This window comes from Trachypithecus francoisi, unplaced genomic scaffold, assembly GCF_009764315.1.
Source record: "Trachypithecus francoisi isolate TF-2019V2 unplaced genomic scaffold, Tfra_2.0 Lachesis_group0, whole genome shotgun sequence".
Taxonomy (NCBI): Eukaryota; Metazoa; Chordata; class Mammalia; order Primates; family Cercopithecidae; genus Trachypithecus; species Trachypithecus francoisi.
This window is the reverse complement of record NW_022681453.1, coordinates 189,250,138-189,266,646: the sequence shown is the minus strand read 5'-3', so window position 1 is coordinate 189,266,646 and position 16,509 is coordinate 189,250,138. Positions and strand designations below refer to the sequence as shown.

Genomic DNA, 16,509 nt, shown 5'->3' with positions numbered 1-16,509 from the left:
GTGGTTTCTGGGCTCATTTGACTGAGCTTCTGCTTCCTTATTTGCTTTTACTGGTTACAGAAAACTTCAGATTCATTCTCTCACTGGATCTCCAAAACAGCTCTGTGGGGCACACAGGGCTGATATTATCAGCTTCATTTTACAGATAAGGACACAGAGTCATACGGAAGCCAGGATTTGACTTGAGTCCAGGTTTTTCTTCTCTGCATTATACATTGTGAATTACCCAGGGCATGTTCTGATCCAGAACATTTTCTGAGCTCCCATAGCACTGAGATTTATATTTGTTACACTAACAAAAAAGGAAACACTCGGATGCCCCTTTACTGAATCAGAGATTAAAGGGCTGAGTCCTCTGAAGACCTCTGAATTCACAATGACCTCTTCTGCTGCTTCTTTTTTAAAAACCACTTTATTGAGGTATGATTGACATACAAGAAGCTGTATATATTTGATGTGCACAAAGTGATGAGTTGGGAGATACATACACGGCCAAGAAACCATCATCACAATCTATGCCATAAACATACACATAGCCTCTAAAAGTTTCCTCCTGCCCTGTTTATATATTCATTTATTTATTATTTTAGTGATAAGAACACTCTATATAAGATTTAATTTCTTAGCAAATTTTTAAGTATACAGTACAGAATCGTTAACCATAGGCACTAAGCTGTACAGTAGATTTCTAGGACTTACCTTGCATAACTGATACTTTGCACCCTTTGATTAATACCTCTCCATTTTTCCCCCTTCTCAGCCTCTGGCAACCACCATTCTACTCCCTGCTTCTATAAGTTTGACTATTTTAGACTCCTCATATAAACAGCATCATGTAGTGTTTGTCCTTCTGTGCCTGGCTTATTTAACTTAGCATAATGTCCTCCAGGTCCATGCATATGGCAGATTTCCTCCTTTCTTAGGGCTGACTGATATTCATTGTATGATATAATGCGTTCTCTTTATCCATTCTGGAAAAACACTATGGAAGTTTTGCCAAATAATTAAAAATGAGAGTAGCATTTCATCCAGCAGTCCCACTTCTAGATAGATATTCACTGAAGTTGAAATCAGTTGAGCATGAGAGTTGAAAATGAGATCCACAAGAGCTGAAATCAGCTAAACATGAGATACTCACAGGAGATGTTCTCAGTTGAATATGAGAGTGCAAATACCTCAAATAGGTATATACCTCAAAATACTTCAAAAAGACATTTACAATGGCACAGTTACTTTGGAACATAATTGGCAGTTCTTCAAAATGTTAAGCGCAGAGTTACCATGACCCAATAATTCAACTTACAGCTATATACCCAAGAAAAATGGAAACATACATACACACAAAAACTTGTACACATATGTCCATAGCAGCATTATTCATGATAGTCAAAATTTGAAAACCACACACATGTGCATCAGGGATGAATAATATTCATCAATTATGATTCAATGATGAATAGTATTCATCACTAAAAAATGATGTAGTGATACATGCTATATCATAGCTATACCTTGAAAACATTGCATTAAGTGAAAACGAAATCAACCACAAAATGCCACATGTAATATCATCCACTTATATGAACTATCCAGAATAGGCAAACCTATGGAGACAGGAAGTAGACTACTGGTTGCCTAGGGCCTGGGGTGGGGAGAACGGGTTGTGGATTGGCTGCTAATCCTCAGGGCTTCCTTTTGGGGTGATGAAATGTTCTAAAATTACATTGTCGTGATGGCTGCATGACTAATGTGTCTGGTCTTATTGCTTGCAATACAAGGAATCTTTAGAAAAAATATAAAATATAAAAATGTCCTTGGTAATAAAAAGGTAGGGATCCCTTGGATCTGCCAGGAAAAAGAAGAATGGACTTGGGAACAGAGGACAAAAGCTTGAGTCGTGGTTCTTCTGCTTCCTATATGCAAAACTACATCTAAACCACCTAATCTCTCCGGGCCTCCATTTCCTTATTTGTGAAGTGAGAATAATAATATATTTTACAATGCTATTCTAAGATCAAATAATATAAGCATTTTAATACTGTAAATACTGTACAATATCATTCATCCCTGTAATGGTTACTGAATGTAATGGTAATGTGAACTGTATCTGACACACAGTGTAAGCCCAATACAACATATGTTTATTGCATAGAGAAATGAAGAAACACTGATGGTTGAAGGAAGTACTCACTTGTTTAACACATGCATAACCATGCCTACAGATATTGAAATGTTGACAACTAGCTTAGTATACTCTGTAGTGCTGAGCTCTTAAAAACAAAACCAAAAACAAACAAAACAGAAAGCTGCCTGTAAAGAGAAATGTTTAATGAGTAGATAAAGTTGGTAAGAATCAGGGTGTATAGATAGGTTTTGGGCTAAGTATCTAATATGGTTTGGCTGTGTCCCCACCCAAATATCATCTTGAATTGTAGCTCCCATATTCCCCACATATCATGGGAGAGACCTAGTGGGAGTTAACTGAATCACAGGAGTGGGTTTTTCCCGTGCTGTTGTCCTGATATTGAGTAAGTCTCACGAGATCTGATGGTTTTATAAAGGGCAGTTCCCCCTGCACACCCTCTCTGGCCTGCTGCCATGTAGGACATGCCTGTGCTCCTCCTCTTCTACCTTCCTCCATGATTTTGAGGCCTCCTCAGCCACGTGGAACTGTAAGTCCATTAAACCTCTTTTTCTTTATAAATTACCCAGTCTCTGGTATGTCTTTATTGGCAACTTGGGAACAGACTAATATAGTATCCAATATTAGTAGAGTGATGGAGGAAAGTGGGGAGTCGCTAATTTCAAATTCCAAGTATTTGGGTAGCTAATGCTTAATTTCTTGACATGACATACTAACAAATACACAAACACGAGCCATGGTTATAATGCAGGAAAATCTATGGTAGTATCTATTTTCCCTCACAAAGCTTCTAATTTAGTAGTCTACCGAGGTCATTTCATTAATATTAAAATTATCTCTGCGCTAGAGAAGTTATTAACATACCAATTTACAGATAGAAACAAAGAGCCAAGGCTTAAACTATCATACCTGTCACAATTGCCTCTTGCTTGCCATCCCGAGGAATACAACAGTTCAGATCTATATACTTTCTTACTTCTAAAAATTAAGTTACCCTTTACTTCCAATCATAAATTTAATGAGATTGAAATACAGTCAGACAATAAGTAATTTTATTTTTGAATTATTTTTCATTTCAACTTCCATTTTTAGATACAGGGGTACATACACAGGTTAGTAACATAGGAATTTTGCATAATGCTGAAGTTTGGGGTATAGACACCTGATAGGTAGTTTTTCAACCTGTGTCTTCCTCCCACCTCCCTCTGGTAGTTCTCTGCAGAGTCTACTGTTCCCATGTTTATGCCTATGTGTGCCCAATGTTTAGCTCTCTTTGCAGCAACATTGATGCAGTTGGAGGCCATAATCCTAAATGAATTAATGTAGTAACAGAAAGTAAAGTTATTTTAAAAGGGGCAGAAATAAACCCAAACATAATTCCACTTTTCAAAGATAATCACTGTTAAAAGTTGAGTGGAGGCTGGACATGGTGGCTCACACCTGTAATCCCAGTACTTTGGTAGACCAAAGCAAGAGGATCACTCAGGAGGATCTCCTGAGGCCAGGAGTTCAAGACCAACCAGGACAACATAGCGAGATCCCATCTGCACCAAAAAAAAATTAAAAAATTAGCTGAGCCTGGTGACATGCCCCTGTAGTTACTGCTACCTGGAAGGTTGAGGCAAGAGAATCTCTTGAGCACAGGAATTTGAGGCTGCAGTGAGCACTCTAGCTTAGGTGACAGTGCAAGGGCCTGTCAACAAACAAACAAACAAACAAAACAAAACAAAAAAAAACAAGGGGTGCCAAAAAGATTTTCCATCTGCTTACACACGCATGACTAGATTGGCGTGCTGGTAAACAGCTAGGGAGTGATGATGAGGAAGCTAATTTCTAGCATCAGTTTACCAATTTCCATGGGGTAAATACTCTTACCAAAGCCAATTTCAAATGACTAATTTGACAAATGGCTCAAAAGTTTCCTAAAAATTTAATAATTGGTTCTTACAAGCCCATACCACCTAGCTCCAGCAAACAACTGCTGCAGTTGCTAAAGGTTTCACACTAGTTCTGCTATATGATATGTGCTTTTAAACAGAAACAGCTATCATAAATGAGTCCATCATATTCCATTGTATTGATACATATATATTGATTTACGGTCCTTTATCATGAATATTTATATTGTTTCCAAAGTTACTTATTTTAACAATCCTATGAAAAATATAGTTTTTGAGTATGTCTTGATGCATTTCCCTGATTATTTTCTTAGAATATAGGGTGTATGGTTCATTACAAGATTAAAGGGAGGTATTTGGGTAGTATCTTTGAAACAAATAGCCAAGGTCCCTTCCCCAAAGCCTATTCCAGGTGAGCTCTCAGCCACTGTGTGTGAGAGACCAGCATACCTGGTCATTAGATCACCGTATGCCTAACCAATGCTAGGCTGGATTGTTCTTTAATCTCTGCCAGACTGATGAGTGAAAAAAAAAATGGCATCTCATGTTGGTTTAATTTGAATCTATTTTCTCACTCATGAACTTGAGCTCCTTTTTAGACTGATTAATTTGTGTTGATCTGTTTTTGACTGCCTGAACTGCTAGTTTCAAATCTTCGCTAATTTTCCATTAAAATATGTGTGTGTGTGTGTATATAATAGCTCCTTGTATTCTGATGACATGAACCCTTTGCCATATACTTATGTTTTCCCAATTTTTCATTTGTTCTTTAACTTACAATATTTTGTGCTATACTAATTTTTAAAATCTTTATGTAGTCAATTACGTCAAACTTTCTTTGCTGACGCCTACCTTTGACGACGTATCTACAAACGTCTCCATCCCAACATTATAATAAATGTTTGCATATATTTTTTCTAGGGTTTAATTTATTTTTTACAGGAAGGAGAACATCACACACCGGGTCCTATTGTGGGGAGGGGGTAGCGGGAAGGGATAGCATCAGGAGATATGCCTAATGTAAATGACGACTTAATGGGTGCAGCACACCAACATGGCACATGTATACATATGTAACAAACCTGCACGTTGTGCACATGTACCCTAGAACTTAAAGTATAATTTTAAAAAATTTAAATATTTAATTTAACTGCAATTTGTTTTGAGGTGAAGTACAAGGTAGGAATTTAACTATTTTTTTTCTAAAAATTATCCAAATGTCCTAGCATTTAAATATATCTTCTTCCTCTGACTCTGGATGTTACCCTGGGCAGCCGCCAGCTGCAGAGCTGGCTTCTTTTCTTTTCTGGATTCCTGTTTTCACTTCAATTTTGGCCTCTAAGGATTTCTTACCAACTCAGCAATTCATTTTAAATGACATTTATTTTTAAATGCAGCATTTCTAGCTGCTTTACAGCAAAAGGGGTGTTGAGAGGACCTTGTCCGCCATACTGGGAAAAACAGAAATCTTTTCCAATCTTATTCCTACATAGCAGCTCGCATGATCATTTAATACCTTAGCTGGATAATGTAAAGGCCCTGCCCAAATCCTTTCAATGGCTTTTTACTGCAGTTAATGTACCAACGCCCTTAGTATGTGCTGCACCCTGCCTACCTCTTCCTCTTCACCCCATGTTTCTTTCCCCATAGTTCTCAAAGCTCCTGCAACCCAGGGCCTACATCTCATGCTACTGCCTTTGAAGGTGGCTCTTTCTCATTCCTCAGTGCTCAATTAAATAGCATATTCTTTAATAGATCTTCCTTCACTATGGGGTAAGGAAAGGAATATCCCATTACTTTCCATCAATATAATGCCTTGTTTATAACTATAGAGAACTTCTTATTAAAATGTGTTTACTTACTTATGTTCTTCAAGTAAGAAAATACTTGAAGCCATCCCCAAGACTGTGAATTCCATGAGGGCAAAGATAATTTTTGTTTTGGTTACCAGTACAGGCAAGCACAGTGTCTAGCACATACTCACACACTATAGACGAATGAATGAATACATATACAATGTCTTCATCTTTACCTACCCTGTGTACAAGGGGCTGCACATAACAGGCATCCAGGAGACATAAGCTGAACTGGGTTTCACATCTAATCATGAAGGACCAACCTCGCTAAATGTGGAGGTCATACAGATCTTTGACCTGTTTCTATTAAATCACAAAGGTACATATTTAAAATAGGAGGGCAATACTTATCATCCTTTTATGACAAAAAATATTCCATGTTTTGAAATGAATAATCAGCCTGTTTAAAAAAAAACAAAAACTCATATCCCTAGGACTGAAGAGGATTTGTGTATTAAATCTGCTGGGATTTCAATTCTGGAGAGTTTGCAGTAAATGAAATAGCTTACCTGTGTATGAATATGGATTGGTTAAAATGCCCCCAGCCCATATTTTTCTGTAGTTGCTGAGACCAAGTGACAGTTATTCTAGCTGTTTTGTTGCCATACACACAAAAAAGTGATCATTTCCGAGAAAGATAAAACATTCCAGCTCCACCAGAAATAAAATAGAACTTGGAGTGAAACCACAATCAAATTTCACAGTTCACATCCAATCACTGCCAAAGACTAGCAGAAAAGAACTGGCATTTGTAAACTGAAAAGAATTTTCTAGAACTCTACACTGCTGGGTACCCAAAAAAAAATCTCTGAGCCACATGTAAACATCCTTGACTGAGTCCCTTAACACCTAAGGGGAGGAATAGAGCCTGCAGTGAGTCATTGGAAAAGGAACAAAAGCTAGGGAGTTAGAGTTAGTATCTCTGAGTTAGCCACAGGGGAAGCCATATGAATAATGCCAAAGCAACCTTGCAGAATACTAAAGTTAACAGCTTCCCACTGCACTGAAACTCACTGCATCTGTACCGAGCCACCTTTCCTTCATCCATCTGCAGTCTTATTCCTGTAGAGAACTGCTTTCCTTTGAGAAAATTTTTATAAACTTGGAAAGATGTGTATTATCTAAATATACACAATTAAAATGTAATGTATATGTTTCAGGAAGACTGGAACAAATCATCTTAAAATTCTATTTGCAACATGAAAAAAATCACATATTAGATGCTGTTTTGGTAACTGGTTAAACGTTTCTTTTCAAATATGTGTGTTCCATATCATCAATTAAAGCATGTGATATTTTAAATGACACTGCATCTTAAAGTCAAACAGCAATATAAATTTTACCACTCACTTCTATAGTGATATGAGGTAAGTTAATTCAATTTTTTGAATTTGGAGTCCCGCACTTATAATGATAGAAGAAAATACACATTTCTGAATTATGAGGCTTTTCAGAAATGAATATAATATTATATGAATATAATCCTTGATTCAAAGAATGTTACTTTCCTCACCTACCTTCCTTTCTATTACATACCTACCCACCACTATGTAGTAATTGCCATTTTACAGAGAATTAAAATAAGATAGATTTAAAGCCATGTTTAGCCTAATATGGTCTTCTTTTAGTGATTAAAAACCCCATACTGTAAAATGCTTCATGGCTATTATTGTAGTCATCAATTATTACTGCATTATAAATGAGAGGAAGAACCCTTTTTAAGAACAGGATATTTAGAGTAATAAAGGTGAGAGAGCTAAAAGTTTGCCTTAATAAAGCGACCAGGAAAAAAGACACCGTCCTCACTTTCTTTTTTTTTTTTTTTTTTGGAGGGGGTGGATTTTTTTTTTTATTACACTTTATGTATACATATGTCCTCACCTCACTTTCTTCCTGAAATTCCTCTTAGCATTTCACTAAGAATACCGCACGCAGTGGGAGGGAGAAAATCCTCCAACACTTCCGATTCCTAATTACTCCATTCACAATTTCCATGATTTCAATCAACCTCCAAGTAAAGCTACACCCTCCTCTTAGACCTGAATATAGATTCGTTGGGTTTCTACTGTGCCTCAAGAAATACACTGCTACTAGCAAAAACATTTCACAGCTCAGTGTCAATTGCAAACAGCAGCAGATTGTTTCTGCCTTAGAACTAACAAACTTGCAAAAGGGGGTCCAGAGTCTTACACTTTGGCCCGCCATCTCTTCTTCCTTCATTATCCTGAAGAGCATGCAAAGCTTTAAGTCTCCACCATCTCTGTTGTACACTTTTTTTCAGAATAAAAGTATCCTGATTAACAAAGCATTATCCCTGGAAATGCTGACCACTCTCATGGTTGTAGGGGTACTAGATACAAGGAAACTTCTGGAATATTTAAGGTTTCTATTTTCTCTCACCATTTTAATACACTAGAAAGGAGGGAAACAGTAAGACTGTAAAACAAACAAAAAACCTAGAAAAAAATTAACTGTTCAAAAAGGAAACCATTCAATGCAAAGCTCAGAAAAAAAGGGGGTAGTATTTAAATGTGGTATTAAAAATGGTTTAGTTTCCTTGGTAATCTGAAAAAGTATATAGCTGAGTTTGCATCAAATCCAGGAAATCCATCTAGGAATACTTTCTCTATCTCTATTTTTATCTTTGCATTTTATGTCTCTCTCTCTCTTTTTCCTACTATCCCTCTTTTTTTAAAAAGGGTCTTCTTTGTCTTCCTCTCTGCCTCATTATTCCTCTTTTCTATCCTTCTTCTCTTTTTTCTTATTTTCCTTTACCTTGAGTGGACACCAGAAAATGATGAAAAGACATGCAGACTCAAGCCGTGAATGTCAAAATATCTATCATATAAGAAATTCAGTTTCCTCTAGATGACCAGTTAAATTTAAAAATTCAAAAAACATTGAAAATATAACAGTAAAATTAATGTTTTCTCTCTAAAAATCAAATATCAGTCCATTAAGCAATTTTGGGACACTCTGAAGTCCCAAAGGATCTAGAGAAGAATAGGGCATTCAGGTTAACTCAGGTGCATCAATTTAATGCTAGTAGGTTTTTGCATCTGGTCATCAGATAAGTCTGTGGCAAACAATGAACGACTTCTCCCCCTTGCAAAAAAGGGCAAACAAAACTACAGTAAATAATAATTAATAATGGTTGGCATCCACTTGGGAACAATAATTTGTATATCTGTTTGCCTTAAAGCAGGCGTGTCCAATATTTTGGCTCTCCTGTGCCACTTTGGAAAAAGAAGAATTGTCTTGGGCCACACATAAAATAAGCTAACACTAACAATAACTGATGATCTAAAAAAGAAAATCACAAAATGTCTACACTGTTTTAAGAAAGTTTCAAAATTTGTGTTGGGCCATATTCAAAGCTGTTTTGGGCTTCGTGTGGCCCATGGGCCACGGGTTGGACAAGCTTGCCCTAAAGTGATAACAGAGTGAACCTAAAGTGTTCTCACTCCAAAAATGGTAACTATGTTAGGTAATATGTATGTTAATTAGCTAGATTTAGTCATTCCACAATGTATAGATACTTCAAAATATCATTTTACATATGACAAATACAGTTTAATCTCTCATCTAGTAATAATAATAAAGATCTATACTTCAACTATAGTTGTACTTTTTTTTGAGAAAGAGACAGGGTCTTGTTCTGTCGCCCAGGCTGGAGTGCAGTGGTGTGATCACAGCTCATTTTAGCCTTTACTGGCCAGTCTCAAGTGACCCTCCCACCTCAGCCTCCTGAGTAGCTGGGACTACAGGTGTGTATCACCATACTCAACTATTTTTCTTAATTTTTTTTTTTTGTGGAGTCAAGGTCTTATTATTTTGTGCAAGCTGGTCTCAAACTCCTGGCCTCAAGCAATCTCCTCACCTCAGTCTCCTAAAGTACTGGGATTATACACATGAGCCAAAGTGCCTGGCCCATGGTTATACTTCTTATGTAAGTGTAAGTAATTAGGAAAAAATAAAACCCAACATAATAAATTAATAAAAAGCAATATTTAATAGGAAAAAAATCACACATATAAAAAATCATGATAGATGTGCTTGTTTTCTTTTTCTTTCCTCTTGAGTATCTACACTTATACAGTAAGTCCTGGAGAAGGTTCCACTGAGGAAAGATAATTAGCAAATAGACTCAGTTGGTCAGTCTTGCTAGCACTGGCTGGCAAGTTCAAATCTCAAAGGGACCGTGACATTTTCTTATATAAGTGAAGGGGGAAATGCAAACATCAGTATCTTGATGTACATATCAAAATGAACACTCCTATAGACCTGAAAGAGCACTTTTAAAAATGCAAAAGTAGCCTGTAATCCCAGCACTTGGGGAGGCTGAGGAGGGCAGATCACCTGATGTCAGAAGTTCGAGACCAGCCTGACCAACATGGAGAAACCCCATCTCTACAAAAAAATACAAAATTAGTTAGGCATCATGGCACATGCCTGTAATCCCAGCTACTCAGGAGGCTGAGGCAGAAGAACCGCTTGAATCCAGGAGGTGGAGGTTGAGGTGAGCCGAGATCGCACCATTGCACTCCCGCCTGGCAAGAAAAGCAAAACTCCGTCTCAAAAAATAAATAAATAAATAAATATGAAAGTATCTCAGAAGCAAAAAAAAAAAAAGGGCTGATGGATAAGAGCCTTAAACTACTATTTCAGACCCTACAAACACTGTAGAAAAGTGATATTTATTTCCCAGTACTGTACAGCTATCCCAAGCATTTTGGTTCCTATGGTAGAAGGAGAAATGAATGTCATAAAAAAAACAACAGAATATGCTCTCGGTTGTTGAGGAAGTGATGATTTTATTTATTTTCTCTCATCGTCTTAGTTGTCTTGCATTTTCATTGTTCTTACTGTCTCTAAAACACAGAAAGGCAAAGCCAGGCAATTTTGTACATCATCTTTTATATGTTTGGATAGCAGGTACTTGAAGGTGACTGAGGTTCCCAAATTATTTGTTAAATGTATCCATTTTCTCACTTTTCCTCAAAAATAAATGAGAGATGGCAGCACTCAGTGGATTTAAAACTAGAGCAATCATTGTGTTGTTATCCTGGGTGGGTATATATTTTATTTTCTAAAAAGTTAATCAGTTAAACAGAAAAGAAAAATTTTTAAATGGTCAAAGAAAAATGGGTAGAAACTGGTCTTGGCAGTGAGTCACTACTAAGGTGGCAACCTGGTCCCTAAAAATATGGTAGAAATGAGTATTCAGGGTTGGGGAAGCGAGGGAAAGGATAGCAAAAACAAACGTAATTCAAAAGGGTAGAATAGATTCCTGTAAAACAAACATTTTCACCTACAATGATATGCAGGAGCGCCTGCAAAAGTACTAGTTTCCCTTAACTAACAGCCATACAAAGAAGAACCAGGTCATTTTTCTAAACTTAGAATGATCACTGTGATACAAGAAGCTGTGTATTTGCAAAGTCAGTATCAGGCCAATTATGTGGTGCTTAAATCTCTTTTCAATCAGGCTACAGTAAATCCACCCTTGGGAAATATAAGTAACTAAAACATAAGTGTGTTCCAAACTATAAACACAGCTAAAAAAAAAGTGAAGAGATCTGCTTCTGAGAGGCATCATTTAAACGACAACAGGGTGAAATTCTGTAATTCCAATGACCTTTAGGACCAAGAATAAAATGAAACAGTATTCTTCATACATTTTCCAAATCTTTGGACTAAATTACATAGAAATGAAGAGTGTTCAGGATGACTAGCCATGGGCAACTGGGACAGGAAGCAAGGTCACAAGTATATCTGAGTATGGAGTTTTCACAGCAAGGATATTCAAATAAAATGAGGCCAGTGGGGCTGACAGCAAACTGAATTCTTACCACAAGTTGAAAGAACCATCACATAGAATTAATAATATTGTATGTCTTTGCAAAAATAGGACAGAATTTTAAAAATAAAGGAAAAGAAACCTAGCTAACTATAATCAAAATACATTAAATGTGGACATTTTCTTTACCTAAAGTAATTCCCATCCTGCATAATTTGTTCCCAATCTACCTTTCCAGATTGACTTCTAAATGCCTTCACATCATCTTCTGAGTTGCCCTGAACTATTTCATTCCCAAATAAGAGACGCATTTCTTCCTAGGCAGGAGAAATGATTAAGTCTTCCCCAATATCTCCTGACAGGACTGGTTACTTCCTCTGCGCTCACAGAATTCTATTTGGTAATTATTCTCTCTTCCTTCTCTCAAACTTTACTGTAGTACTTTTAAAATAAGAAACTCTTCTTTCTAACCCTGGATTCGATGATATAAAATGTCAAACGCATGATCTTTTGAATGAAGAGAAATCATTGTTAACACTGTTATTAGAAAGAATTCAAGTAGCTAATAGGAGGAGTATACCGTGTGTGTCCACGATGCATAACGTTCCTTCATAAAAAGCAAGAAACTGGAATTGATTGGGATCAGCTGCTATTGTTTGTTAATTGCTTCGTTGGTTGGCTTGGTTTATAAATAAGGATGCAGTGATAAAAAGTGATGAAATGACCTCTTTACTGTCATCAAACAAGTCACAGAGTAAAACAGAACTTAAATCTTAAATCTCTCAATTAGTCCTTTTTACTATTTATGTATTTTGCATTGTGTAACTCACTCCCAATAATTGGATAGATGATTTCCATTCTCTACAAATTTTGTAAAGATATAATGGAAAAGGAATCAGAGGATCTTACTTCTAGTAGCAGAGCACAGTCCTAAAGAAAGGCAATATAGTATGGAAAAAAAAAAAAAAGAGCACTGTTTCTGGAGTCAAGGCAGCCTAGCTCTATCAGGCATGCCATCATGAATACTTGAGCTACCTCCCTGGCTCTTCATTCCTCAAACTATCAAACACGCAGAAGAGTCTCTAGCTTCTACCCCTACACCACGGTTCCTGTGAAGTTAATGATAACATATGTGAAATCTAGCCCTGCACCTGGCACACAGTCAACTGTTGACTTTGAAATAAAATCTTTTTCAAAGATCTGTGTGTGTGCCTACATTTTGGGGTGGCAGTGCACTCTCTTTTTCATGTGATTTGTGCAGAAAATAATTTTGATATGGTAATATTTTAAAAATTCACTATATTCTATATGGTGCTATTTTTATTATCTCCTCAACTTGGAATCACAGGTTCCAAAATTTATTTCTACTCCAAAGACAGCTTTTAACAATTCAGCTTCCTGACACACTGCCAGTGAGGCACAGCAAGAGACGTGTATTGAGCTGAAGTTTCCATTTCGAAGTCTTACAAACAGAACTTCTTTGAGTTTATTAGTGAAAATATTTAATACTATAATAAGCAAAAAAAGGAATATTGAGTTTGAATTTTGGATTACAATCATTTTCCTCCTGAAGAAAATGTTTCGGTGGTGTGAGGGGGCAGGATAAGGGTGTAAGGATATGCCTTACCTACAAAGCATGGAAACCTGCGACAGAGTAGTTCTTCAACAGTTTGCAAAATGATTACCTGTGATTCCTTAGATCTTAATCTTTTTTCTAAGTCATTTATATTCTAATAGACCCCAACTGGAGCATATTTAGTAAAAATAATATGGATGTCAGGAATCCAGAAACTCGTTGAAGTCACAAGCATGCTAAGTACAGCTGTATGACTTCCAAGTAATTTGATCCTAACTTGTCTTATTCAACAAAGGTAGTTACAACAGCTCTGACTACCCCATGGTTTGGGTGTGAGAATGACATTGAATATGCACAATGCAAACTGCTTTTTTAAGCAAAGGGAGCTTTATTATTATTAATATAACTAGCACATTATAATTATAGAATCACTATTATAATCATCTAAGCTTTAATTCCGTAAAGGGAAATAAAGCTTTCTTAAAAAATCATTTGCTTTTATCATCGCCTACGATGAAAACGTTGCTTCCCCATTCCTGAGGGGATAAGGAGATCACAGCACTGCTACCAGAAAAATCATGATTGGAAGTCAGAATCATCTGACTTTAAGGTCAGTTCACGGCACGTGAAAACACATTGCATGGTGCTAAGTTCTTATGCTGTTAAGGTTTCTTTTTTATATTTGAGGATTCTCTTAAAAGGCCCACGTGGAAGGACTTAGAACAAAATAAATGTCTTATTAATATGATATGCACGTAGATTGCTTTAGGGTTTTCAGAACATTTCTGCTTTGTTTCTCACATCAACCTGTGTTTCCATTGAGATGGGAACCTGAGCACAGGGAGAGCCTCATGAAAGACCAACAGATCTGTCAGCATCCACAGATGCCTTGTAAAAGGCAATACTTTCATGTGCAGAGAGGCTGGTTGATCCCTCAAGATGCGTAATGATTTCTTTCTTCCCCCACTAGCCCAGAGCCAGTTGCTCTTTTCGTTTTTGTCAACAACATGTCCTTTTTGTTCCTCTCCCTCCAACTAGGAAGTGGCATCACTGTCAGACACAATACACCTCTTCATAAGGAAGGCAAATGAGTATGTGCCAGATGGGCTGAGGGGATTACAACATGTTTCCTGCTCCCATGGTGACGTAATGTGGCTGGTATGAGAACTTATCTTATTCAAGAAGTTAGCTTCCCCTAGCAGAATTATGAGTCACAGTTCCTGGGTAGAAAGCTCTCTTACCAACAGCACTTGAGGTGGGGGCTGGGGACTCCTTGGGTGGATTACAGTAAAGGTCATTCAGAAAAGTATGGCCAGGACTGCTGGGAAGGCACCAGCACTCACTAGCTTCCGGAACCTCCTTCAGCAATGGTAACAAAGTCACCTCTCCCTCTTCCTTCAAGGTGAAGGAGGACACAAAACTACATGGTGAATTACAGGCATGAACCCAAACAGGCTCCATTATAAAACTGGATAGTTTGGGGGCAGGGGAAGGGATGTATAGGGACATGTATTCAACCATTTGACACCTATGTATTGAGCATCTGCTATGTGTCTATGTGTCAATGATTATTCTGAGTGTTTGGATAACAAACAAAAGTTCCTGAACAAGTTCCTGCCCTCAGGCAGCTTAAAATCCAAGACAGAGGGAGGGAAGAAGGAAGGAAAAGAGATGGGGAGAAAGGAAAGAAGGGAGGTAGAAAAGGAGGAAGGACAGGGAGTTGAGGGAGAAAAAGAGGAAGGAAAAGGAGGAGGAAATGAGAGGAAGAGGTAGAGGGAGGAGGAAGAGAGAAAAGAAAGGAGGTTAATATAATATCAGGGAATGTGAGTGTTATGAAGAAAACTAAAACAGGATAGAGGGAGAGAGAGTGACTGGTGGGGATTTTTAGTTAAGATAGGCAAGGAAGCTTCTGTGAGTAGACAGCATTCAAACACAGACTAAATCAAATAAGAACAAACTAAAATCAAGAATTATATTTAACATATTTGAAAATCAGGACATCAAGAAACTCACCTATCAAATGGGACACCTAACCAAGAAGGACAGATGCTGGACTAAACAGCCAAGGAGCTGTCTCCTAGTATATCCCCGCTGAGTAACAGCCCTGGTTATCTCCAGCCATTCCTCTGTGAAGCCCCAAAGGGCCAACAAGGTTAGAAGTTACCTCTAGTTTCAGCACTGAGCTGTACTCTGTCCTACTTATACCACTCCTTTAGTGCTATTTTTGGTTTCTAATACAATGTTTTATGTGGCATGGAAAAACTGAAACGCACCCAGAAAAGATGATCAGGATAGTAGGAGGGCTTAAATCCATGTCATATGAAAAACAGTGGAAGACATATATTGCAGAACACTGAGGTCTGGTTATGCGGTAGCTAACTTAACATTTCGGAAGCCCTCTCACAAAGAAAAGGAATTAAAGCGATGATATGGAAAGTATGGTTTATGGTGTTCAGGGGAATTTTACATGAAAAGCTTTATAAAATGAGGACCTCTAGGTTCCCTTCATTGCAATTAGAGAACTATTGCAGTAGGTTTTGGATTGTTTTCTTTCTTTCTTTCATTTTTTTGTTTCAGTCCTGCAGTTGAACCAAGTAAATATTTGGAAAGAGACAAATTTCAGTTTTAGATACTAAAATCAAAGAGACAAATTTCAGTTTTATGTACTAAAAACTTGCTAAGAATTTGATTAGTCCCAAAACATAGGCTGAAATTTAAATATTAATAATCAGAGGTAGAGAGTGATTTGGGCATAATTCTGGGAAGAAGAGGAGATCTGAAAAGATGGATTTTAAATAGCAAGTTTCTTCCATCTCTAATTTCATGTGATCCAGGCCCATGATGACTGAGTTTGGTTTTCAGACTCTACAAAGGTCTTAGCTGGTTCCTCTTATGAAGCAACATTCAGGGAAAGAATGAGTCTAAAGACAGATCCTTTTTTTTCTTCCTATATAAAAACAATATAACTAAAACTCATTATTTTATTTAACATCTCAATGGATTATTACCACTGATACCTTCTCCACCTCTGGCTCAAATTTGAAAAACAGATTGTGCTGTTATCACTTCCATTTTTCCCCAATAGGACCTGAGGTAAGGGGAAAAAAAAACAAAACAATATTCCAGTTGGCTGAGTGTGAAGGTAATGAAAAATTCCTGTGTTTAAACACAGTGGCCCACTGGCCGCTGTGTACTCTATCCCATGAAGACTAGAGACAGCAATGGTTCTTTCCATC

General features: G+C 37.2%; 1 protein-coding gene across 3 annotated transcripts in view; it reads right to left on the bottom strand.

Annotated features, from left to right (window-relative positions):
- Positions 1–16,509, bottom strand: part of IL1RAP (interleukin 1 receptor accessory protein) — a 146,638-nt gene that overhangs the window by 78,404 nt on the left and 51,725 nt on the right. The window lies entirely within an intron of this gene.